Below are 10907 nucleotides of genomic sequence, written 5' to 3'. Positions count from 1 at the left end.
AGCAGCTAATGAGGAGGTCTTGACAAAGGCATGGCAGTAAGGAGGAAGGTCGGACATGGCATAACTGATGGAGGGCCTGAAGGGGAAGGAGGCAGCTGGAGCTGGGGGGAACGGGCAGTAATGGAGGAAGGGTCTGACAGGGGCCAGTATATATGAGTATGCAATACATGTTTACATTGTTTGACAACATCTCCTGTCCTTGACCCACATCATTCCCGTAATAATCTCTCTCCCCCCTCTCCTCTCTCATCCCACTTCCCCTCAATCTCTCTCCTCCTTCCCCTCTTCTTCCTCTCTCTCTCTCTCCTCTCTCCTCCCTCTCTCCTCCTTTCCCCCTCTCCTCTTTCCCCCTCCATTCTCTCCCCTGTCCTCCCTCTCCCCTGTCCTCTACTCCCTTCTCCTCTATCCTCTCTCCTCTCTCCTTCCTCTCCCTCTCCTCTCTCCTCCCTTTCCCCTCTCCTCCCTCTTCTCTCTCCCCTCCCTCTCTCTCCTCCATCCCCCTCCTCACCTCCCTCTCCCCCCTCCTCTCTCTCTTCCTCCCTCTCCTCTGTCCTCCCTCTCTCTTCTTACCCTTTCCCTCCTCTCCTCTTTCATACCCTAGGCTGAAATCTCCCAGTCTACCTGACTCAGTCTGGGGGGTATGGTGGTTGGTGAGTGCGTTTGCTGTGGCCATAGTGGTTATGCCTTATAAACATCTCCTTGGGCAAAAACTCCCGCCTGAACACGGCCTACAAGTGGACAGCAACCAGGTTGGACACACACACGCACGCACACAGTTAATGCAGTAGGCAGGGGTATGCTTGAGGTTGTTTCTGGTCTGAAGGAGAGAGGACAGCTCTCTGGTCCTGAATGTTATGCCGACACCTCTGCTCAGTCAAGCACGAAGATCTTAGTTTAAGACCGTATTTTGTCGGTCCATGCAGGATAAAATCGCTGCAGCGCAACAGCCGAAATTAAATAGCAATTATATAGTTTCATGATAGTTTGTTTAATAGGAGCGTTTGAATACATGAGTGATTACTTGTCAAAATCATAGTCTGAAATGTATTAAAGGAGGAATGATTTAATAACTTTTAGAAATAGCTTTTAAAGGCCTTCCCTAAATACACTATCAAAAGTTTGCATTTCCTGTTTAGCAGGAGACAACTATTTCTATCAACAAAAGAGGATCAAATTAAGCGAACTCCAACATCTGTGAACATGTGGATGAGAACTACACCAGTTGCATTAACAAATACAACAGGGGGCGGTGTGGACGCAGCTGGGACTCAGTATAGTCTGATGAATATGCGCTAAGACTTACTTGACTTGTGGTGGTCAATGAAGTCATGAGTGCATTCTCTAGGCTGATTTATCTGCATTACTGCTCAATCATCCCCCCCTCAATACTCTCTCCCTCTAGGAATGGTTGGCTCTGGTCTCAGTAACACAGTGGGAGGATTCTTCCAATGCTACTCGTTCACCGCTTCTATGTCCCGTAGCCTCATCCAGGGAGGCACTGGAGTGGCAGACACAGGGGTAACACACAACACACCACCACACACACAACAACACACACACACACACACACACACACAACACACACACACACACACACACCCAACCACACACACACACACACAACACGACACCACACACACAAGCAACGGAAAGTATTCAGACCCTCTGGACTTTTTCTACATTTTGTTTTACGTTACATCCTTATTCTAAATTGATTAAATAAATGTTTTCCTCGTTCAATCTACATACAATACCCCATAATAGCAAAGCGAAAAACAGGTTTTTAGAAATGTTTGCAAATGTATAAAATAAGTTTAAAAAACTGAAATACCTTATTTACATAAAGTATTCTAGACTCTTTGCTATGAGACTCGAAATTGAGCTCAGGTGCATCCTGTTTCCATTGATCATCCCTGAGATGTTTCTAACCAATTGTTGGAGTCCACCGTGGTAAATTCAATTGATTGACATGACTTGGAAAGGCACCACTGTCTATATAAGGCCCACAGTTGACAGTGCAATGTCAGAGATAAAAACAAGAATGGAAGCCACTCCTCAGGAAAAGGTACATGAAGCCTGCTTGGGTTTGGCCAAAGAAGGCAGCCTAAGACCTCAAGGACCATAAAACAACAGATATCATCTGCTCTGATTAAACCATGAATCTGAACATCCATCTTTAGCCCGTGATATACAGTAGCGTCACGTCTGGAACCCCTGGCATCATCGCTCGGTGAAGGCATGTGTTGGCCAGCATCAGTTCTGTGGGATAGTTCTTCCGAGGGAAAGCATAACGAGCCAAGCAACGAGAGAGATCCGTGATGGATGTCAAACCCCCTGATCACCCAGGGAATGGCGCTACAGAGAGCTCAGAAGCTGGGAGCTGTCCAACCCGCCAAACAGAGACAGGCGCGACCCGAACGCACCAGAACCAAGAGAGCAACGACGAGATTGGGGCTCGGCACAAGATCTTTGGTAATCGTCACTGAAGTGGCGCGCGCAAGCCAAGGCCCGGACTTAACTCGATAAAACTCTGCGTGTAAGAGAGCCTTGAAAAATCTAGCCTGTTATGAGCAGTTGACACTCTTCCATGTTCCAAAAACCTGAAAGAGGCTGGATTGTGTAGTGAGGAGCTGCATGAGCAAAATCATGGAAAGACGAGAAACTCGCTCAAAACAGGCATGCGAATGCAATGGGCTGATGTCGCAAGCGTCTGTATACGCTATACCCAAGAAGACTCCATGAGGTGTAGGATCCCCACACTGCCAAAACGGTGCCTACACAAAAGTGGATTGAAATTAAAGTCTGAATAATAGTTAAATGAGTGAAATGCACAAAAAACAACACAAAGGAATGTCTTATTTTTTATATAAAATATTGCCAAAAAATAAATGTGGAAATGAAGACGTTGCTTTTGCTCTTTTCCCATTATGGGAAGGTTTGTATTCAATGTACGTGGAAGTATTGATGTTAGATTTAATGAGGGGAAGATAAAAGACTGAATTAATCTATTTTTTACCAATAAGGCTGTTTAACTAAAACAGGGAAAAGTCAAGGGGTCTGAATATCTTTGCCCCTATCACGGCACGTAGTGGAGTCCCAGGTCCTGCTAATGTTAATATTTCTGCAGGCATACAACACATTTTCATGGCTGATGTGTGTGTGTCATTGTGCCAGAGTTGCCGACGAGACCCTGGGTTCCTCCGCCCTAAAGTTATTTACTTGATCACGCTATCTGCAACTGGCCGACACCTGTATTGAGAATAGCTCAGAGGTATTTACTCTCACCCCCCCCCCCCCCCCAAACCACAGTACGAATCGCACCTAATCTACCTCTTACAGTGTAGTATGTGGTGTTGTGTTTGGGTTCCGTGGCTGTCCTGTCCTGCAAGTGCTTTGTATGTTAGAGTTACCTGAAACCAAAGTGTGGTCAAGAGCATTTACCGATAACATTAATGCCTGAAAACACTCTGGTAAAAGAGGAGCGACAGCAAGGGGGAGACCTGGTAGAGGAGGCAGACACATGGACATTAAAGCTTAATATCTATGACCTGCATGGCCTTAACCTGGTGGAGGGGTATTCAGGAGTGAACACTGCCAACGCACCCGCACTCTGTCCTCCCGATCGAGGTTATTCAATCCGCCTATTAGCACGTAAATGTTAACAGCTAAGGAATGCTAATCTCGGCGGGGGGGTTTACATCTCAAATTATACTGGTTTCTTCATGCCTTGTCGCTTACCACTCAGTGTTAATTCCCCCATTGGCAGCAAAGGGCTACTAGGCTTACTTTTGCCTTCTGTAATTAACAAAATACTTGCTAGAGCCACTAGAAGTGTGCGTCGCCTCCCAGTAGTCCGAAGTCTAGACGTTGGGAGGTAGGCAGCAATTCGTCACGTCATAAGGTTGTAGTCTCCATTTATACATATGTGTTTGGGCAATAATGTCTAGGTGCACGAGACTCATGGTTTTTACAATGTGGTTGGGCCTGGGCGATCGTCTTGTGACAAGCAACTGTTTTATAAATGGTTAGGGGGCATGTTCTGTGGCAGCAGCGGTAGGCTATTAAAGATTGAGGAGGTATGGGCACCCTTGTACTGTCTTTCCCCTATTGTGACAATGGTTCTCGGTTTGGCCCCCTCGCTACTATGGTGTGAACTGGAGGAGGTAACGTCCATGTTTTACTATCCTTGTCTCGAACCCCCTGGGAACCTGCCGTCCTTGGCTCATCCACGCCTTTCTCTCCGCTCAACGTGTCATTCATTCTCAGACCCACTAGTGGTAGTTCTGTATTTGTTTTTGAGTAGAAGGGAGTAGGATTTTCTACCGTTCTAGGACACATTGGTACTGCTTGTCCCACTTCTTCTCAAAGTGCATAAGTACCACCCTCTCTGTTCCTTTTCCATGCCACTTTCTCTCCACAGGCCAACTCTATACTTTAATTTCTTGGGCAGGTATCCTGGACTGAGACTATCTACCTTGGACACAGACACATACAAGAGGTTGAGAGAAGGAGGAGGCCTTGCCTGAGGAGATACATTCTTTTATAAGGTGAAGAGAAACAGCGGGATGTATAGTTACCTCCCAAGGAGTTAAAAGCAGGAACTGTTTCGTTGGATGATCTTCTTGCCCTCCTACAGACACCCCCCCCCTCCTCCTCCGTCAACTCGTTCTCGTTGATTTTGTCCCCGACATGGGCAATAGAGGAGGGCCCGAATCCCTCAGGGTGATCACTGCATCTTTCTCTCCTTTCCCAATCATAAGAATCAGCAAACAACGCTTAACCATCACAATCGCTGGGATCAATTTAGCTGGTGGACTCAGACAGCCAACACAGCTGAGTCTATGGATTACCGCTCTGTAGTATAGTTAAGGGTGTGTTTTCTTATCTCCCTAAAGCCCTCTGACCGCATTGTCTTATTTCACCCATGCGAAGATGTTTCCTCCCGTTACTGCAGGCCGCTCTCGTCTTACTGTCTTCCACAGTCAGCGAAATTGACATGGCGGAACGCGACAGGTAGACAAGAAGAACATAGAAAGCACTTAATGACAACACACCTAAAGAGACACCAGACTACCCTTAAGAGTAATAGTAAAGATGCCCTAGACAATGGTAAAGGCGCCCCGGCTCAGACATAAGGGTAAGGCCTAAGTAGGTCCTAGGGCAAAAAAAAAGAGGCGGGGTAGGTGTCGCAGCATTCAGCACGGCTATCATCAATTACGCACAACCGATGCCACACGGACGCGACCACACAGACAAATTCGGCTACCCAAGACATCTAACCGTGCGACGTCCAATTCACAGATTAGGGCCGCAGAGGACGAGGTCCCTCTCCATACACAGGCTCAACACACAATTGCCCAACACTCTTACATCAACACGCCTGCGGGCCCACCACACTGTACCAATCGATGTAACATACATAGCACATACGACTAGAACTTACAACCATTTATCGGTGTGTTGTGCAATTCAACACCCCTACACAACTACACACACTGTCAGCACGACACAGACTGTACAGTCATCGACGCCACGGCACAACACACAGCACCAACACACCACACCATGTACACAAGAACCATTGAGATAATTCAAGTAGAACGTTTGTATGTACCAAAGAGAAGAACTGACCGCGTGGTTACACACAACCAGAAACGACAGCTGCCTCCCCTGGTACCCTCCACGCCTAAGCTGGACACATCGCTTCCCGAGTTCTAGCGTGTACAGTACTCTCACCCACGTACCTCGAAGACTAAGTTTAGTCTGGGGCAAAGAACAAGCTCCTATAATCTCCAAACACCTCTAAATCCTGTCAAGTATGTATGAGGGATGAAACAGGGGCCCCCGTAACCTCGATAGCCGGGTGGGAGGAGGTGGACCCAAACTACAGGGGGACCAAAGACTATCTGTCCTCCGGGCAGTGGGGGTTTGCGGGCAGCCACAGTGCCTCACGAGATTGGGACCGTGGTCGCTTGGGTGGGTTAGGGCTCTAATTTTCCCTGATGACCGCGGGCACCTGTATTGAGATATGATTTGCTTATTTATAATCGTACAATGGAAACATCTCCTGGAACTGCAAGGGGTAAAAGCCCGACAGTTTCCAGGTAATAGAAACCTGTCTATCGAATTTAGACTCCTCATAAGTCAGGTTGGGTCCCAGTGACCGGCTCACTCGCCTTGCCCACTTAGTATTGAGGGGACCCCGAAACCGCCCTTCAACTGTTCGCATTCCGACCGCATTACGTCTAGTATAATATCCGACTGCAATTGGCGTTCTGGTCGTAGGGCAGCAAGGGACCGGGGTTATCGCTAGGGCTCTGCTATCGCGCGCTACATGGGAGGCAGTAGGGGCGGAAATGTGGTGACGTCGGCCAGACACCACGAAACGGACGATACCTCCCTGGTGACTTCGAACCAATACAAGAATCTGCTGCAGAAAGGGGGACTTACAGATTAGCGAAGGGGAGTGATGCTCTCAAGAAAGCAAGAACATCAACGACACCCCCTGGGGAAGGCCACACATTATCGCCTGGGAGATTCTTGGCTCCCAGCTCATGCTTTGTTGGTATCATGTCATCAACACATGTCACTAGTATGGCCATGACTGAATAACTATGATGAAGCCATTAGCCCTGGCGACCATACATGTTGGTGTGATATTTGGTGTGTGTGGGAGAGGAATGGACGTAGTGGTGTGTGTATATGTTCTTGAGTAGGGGAACTTAGGAGAAGTGGGTATTGAAGAGAGGAACGGACGTGGATATAAGATACAAGGAAAGGAGAGATGAATACACTAGGGGAAAGGATGCGTTCGTGATACGCAGATTGAAATGTGTAAGATCAGTAAGATCGGATGAGGATGACAATTGATTTCCCTCTTTCTGTACAATGAAGAAAATGAGACTAGTGAACCGGAGCAGAGTGGGACTTAACCAAAGATAACAGAATGACCCAGGAATACCTTCTGGATTTGAGGAAGGGGTTAATTGATTGTTCAAATGGTGAATCATGGTTGGGTGTTTACTGTTTATTTACCAGTACTCGCTGATTGGAGAATCATTCGTCTCAGACAGCTGTGTACATAGGGGATCGTCCTGATGAGTGCGCTGGAGTGCAATTGAAATTCAAAATTAACAAAGTCTGCCCTCCCTCTCCCTCTGTCCTCCCTCTCCTCTCTCTTTTACCTTTCCCTCCTCTTCCTCTTCATCCCTAGGCTGAAGTCTCCCAGTCTACCTGACGTCAGTCTGTGGGGTATGGTGGTTGGTGATGCGTTTGCTGTGGCCATAGTGGGTTATGCCATAAACATCTCCTTGGGCAAAACCTTCGGCCTGAAACACGGCTACAAGGTGGACAGCAACCAGGTGGGACACACACACGCACGCACACAGTTATGCAGGTAGGCAGGGGTATGCTTGAGGTTGTTCTGGTCTGAAGGAGAGAGACAGCTCTCTGGTCCTGAATGTTTAATGGCCGACACGCTCTGCTCAGTCAAGCACAGATGTAGGATCTTAGTTTAAGCCAGTTTGCTACAGCAGGAAAATAATCCTGCAGCAACAGGAAATGTAAATTATTATGCAGATTATAATTCATGGATATTTTTTAATAGGAGTTAATACATTTTACGTTAGGTCAAATCAAGTCTGAAATTTTAAAGAGGAAATKACAAACTKTAGAAGCTTTTTAAACCTTGAATACACTACAAGTTTGCATTTCCTGTTTAGCAGGAACATTTYTATCAACAAAAGAGCRATCAMATTAAGATCCCACATCTGTATGGATGAGAACTACACCAGTTGCAGTTAACAATACAACAGGGGGGCTGTGGAGCAGCTGGGACTCAGTATAGTCTGAATATGCGCTAAGACTTACTTGACTTGTGGTGGTCAAATGATGGTCATTAGTGCATTCTCTGGCATCTGCATACCTCTCATCTCCCCCCTCTCAAACTCTCTCTCTAGGAGCTGGTGGCTCTGGGTCTCAGTAACACAGTGGGAGGATTCTTCCAATGCTACTCTGTCACCGCTTCTATGTCCCGTAGCCTCATCCAGGAGAACATGGGGGAGACCACAGGTAACACACACCACACACCCACACCCACACACACACACCACACACACACACACACACACACACACACACACACAACACCACAACACACACACACACACACACACACACGGAAAGTATTCAGGAACCTCTTGGACTTTTTCTACATTTTTTACGTTACATCCTTATTCTAAAATTGATTAAATAAATGTTTTCCTCGTTCATCTACATACAATACCCCATAATGAACAAGCGAAAAACAGGTTTTTAGAAATGTTTGCCAAATGTATATAATAAGTTTAAAAAACTGAAATACCTTATTTACATAAGTATTCAGACTCTTTGCTATGAGACTCGAATTGAGCTCAGGTGCATCCTGTTTCCATTGATCATCCCTGAGATGTTTCTACACTTGATTGGAGTCCACCAGTGGTAAATTCAATTGATTGGACATGACTTGGAAAGGCACCACTGTCTATATAAGGTCCACAGTTTGACAGTGCATGTCAGAGATAAAAACGATGGAAGCCACTCCTCAGGAAAAGGTACATGAGCAGCCTGCTTGGTGTTTTGCCAAAAGGCACCCAAGACTCTAAGACCATAAAACAACAAGAATTCTCTGCTCTAATTAAACCATAAATTGAAACTCTTTAGGCCTGAATACAAAGCGCACGTCTGGAAGAACCCCTGGCATCAATCGCTAACGGTGAAGCATGGTGGTTGGCCAGCATCATGCTGTGGGGATGTTCTTTTCGAGGGAAAGATGAACGGAGCAAGGCACAGAGAGATCCTTGATGGAACCCTGATCCGAAGCGTCAGGACCTCAGACTGGAGCTTACACCTCCAACAGGACATCCGACCGACGCACACAGCCAAGACAACCACAGGGAGTGGCTCGGACAAGTTTTTTAAATTCATTGAGTGCCCAACCAAGGCCCGGGCTTGAAACTCGATCAAACATCGTCTGGAGGACCTGACAATAAGCTGTGGGCAGTGGACACTCCCCATCCAAAACTGAACCAGAGCTTGGAGAGGATCTGCAAGAGAAGAATGGGACGAAACTCCTCAAATACAGGTGTTGTGCCAGCTTGTAACGTCATACCCCAAGAAGATCGAGGCTGTAATCACTGCCCAAAAGGTGCTTAACAAAAGTATTGGAGTAAGGGGCTGAATACTTATGTAAATATGTCCAAAAATTATTTTGTTTTGTTTTTTTTATACATTATGCAAAAACTCCCAAAAAATAACGTTCTTTTGCTTGTCATTATGGGGTTTTGTGTGTAGATTGATGAGGGAAAAAACAATTTAAAATCAATTTTTTAGAATAAGGCTGTTAAACAAAAACATGGAAAAGGTCAAGGCTGTCTGAATCTTTCGAACAGCACTGTATGTCCACCTGCTAATATTCTGCAAGGATAACACACTTTCTGATGTGTGTTTGTGTTAATTGTGTGCCAGGTTGCCGGGGTGGTTTCTCAGTGATTGTGCTTGAATCACCATTTCTGCCAACTGGGGACCACTGTTTGAGAGTTACCAAGGTATTTATCTCTCCCCCCCCCCCAAACACACAACAACCACGCTGATCTGATTGTATTGTGTGTGTGTGTGTCCTAGGCTGTCCTGTCCTGCATAGTGTTTGTAAACCTGAAAGGCATGTTTAAGCAGTACCTAGACATTCCTGCACTCTGGAAGAGCAACACAGTGGACCTGGTGAGAGCAACACATGACATAAACTTCATATCTATGACCTGCATCCTAACTGGACGTATATGAGTGAACATAGAACCCCATCATTTATAACCTTTTACCGTAAATGTAACACTAAATATCTGCGTGGGGGGTACAACTCAATATTATATRGTTTCTMATGTTTTSTACACTCAGTGTATATCCCCCATTGGCACAAGGCTACTAGGCTACTTTTGCCTTCTTGTAATACAATACTTCAACCACTAGAAAGTGTGCGTCCTCGTGGTCTGAAGTTAGCGTGAGGATAAGCACATTCTCACGTCAAGTTTAGTTTTTATAAATGTGTTGGGGCATATTCTGTGCACAAGCACTGTTTATAAATGTGTTGGGGCATATTCTGTGCACAAGCACTGTTTATAAATGTGTTGGGGCATATTCTGTGCACAAGCACTGTTTATAAATGAGGCCCCTTGTTGCTGTGTATTCCCCCTATTGATGACATGTATCTCTGTTGCCCCCTAGCTGGTGTGGTTGGTAACGCTGGTGTGTACTATCCTGCTGAACCTGGACCTGGGCCTGGCTGCATCCATCGCCTTCTCTCTGCTCACTGTCATCTTCAGAACACAGCTGTGAGTCTGTGTTTGTTTGATGTAGAAGGGAGAGAGGTTTAYTTTCTAAACTGTACTGTGTCCCACTTTCTTCTCAAAGTGCATAACATCCCTGTTCTCTTCTCTCCCAGGCCACGGTACTCTATTCTGGGGCAGGTTCCTGGGACTGAGCTCTACCTGGACACAGACACATACGAAGAGGTGAGACGGAGGACCTCAATACATACTAAGGGGGMGATGGGTAAGTGAACAATGGAGTTTAAAGCAGCTTTTAGATGACTGTCTATTGACACCCCCCCTCCCGTTTGTTTGTTGGTTTGTCCCGCAGGCAAAAGAGATCCCAGGTATCACTATCTTCCGTTCCTCAACCACAGTGTACTATACCAACGCTGAATTATACCTGGACGCACTGCAGAAGAAGGTAGTGTGTGTGTTTGTGTGTGTTTCTTWCTCTCAAKCTGCCCYTTTTCTCTGAAATGTTCTCTCTCAACCGCTCTCTTTCATTTCCTCACACAGAGCGGTATTGACATTGGGAAGCTGCTGACGAGAAAGAAGAAAAGAGAT

At 46.3% G+C, this 10907-nt stretch overlaps 1 pseudogene; it reads left to right on the top strand.

Moving 5' to 3' along the window:
* The window catches only part of LOC111976847 (solute carrier family 26 member 6-like), a 38471-nt pseudogene that overhangs the window by 24617 nt on the left and 2947 nt on the right, over nucleotides 1-10907 (top strand).

Source organism: Salvelinus sp. IW2-2015, linkage group LG17 (genome assembly GCF_002910315.2).
Source record: "Salvelinus sp. IW2-2015 linkage group LG17, ASM291031v2, whole genome shotgun sequence".
Taxonomy (NCBI): domain Eukaryota; kingdom Metazoa; phylum Chordata; class Actinopteri; order Salmoniformes; family Salmonidae; genus Salvelinus; species Salvelinus sp. IW2-2015.
The sequence above is the reverse complement of the archived record's forward strand: the minus strand, read 5'-3'. Positions and strand labels throughout refer to the sequence as shown.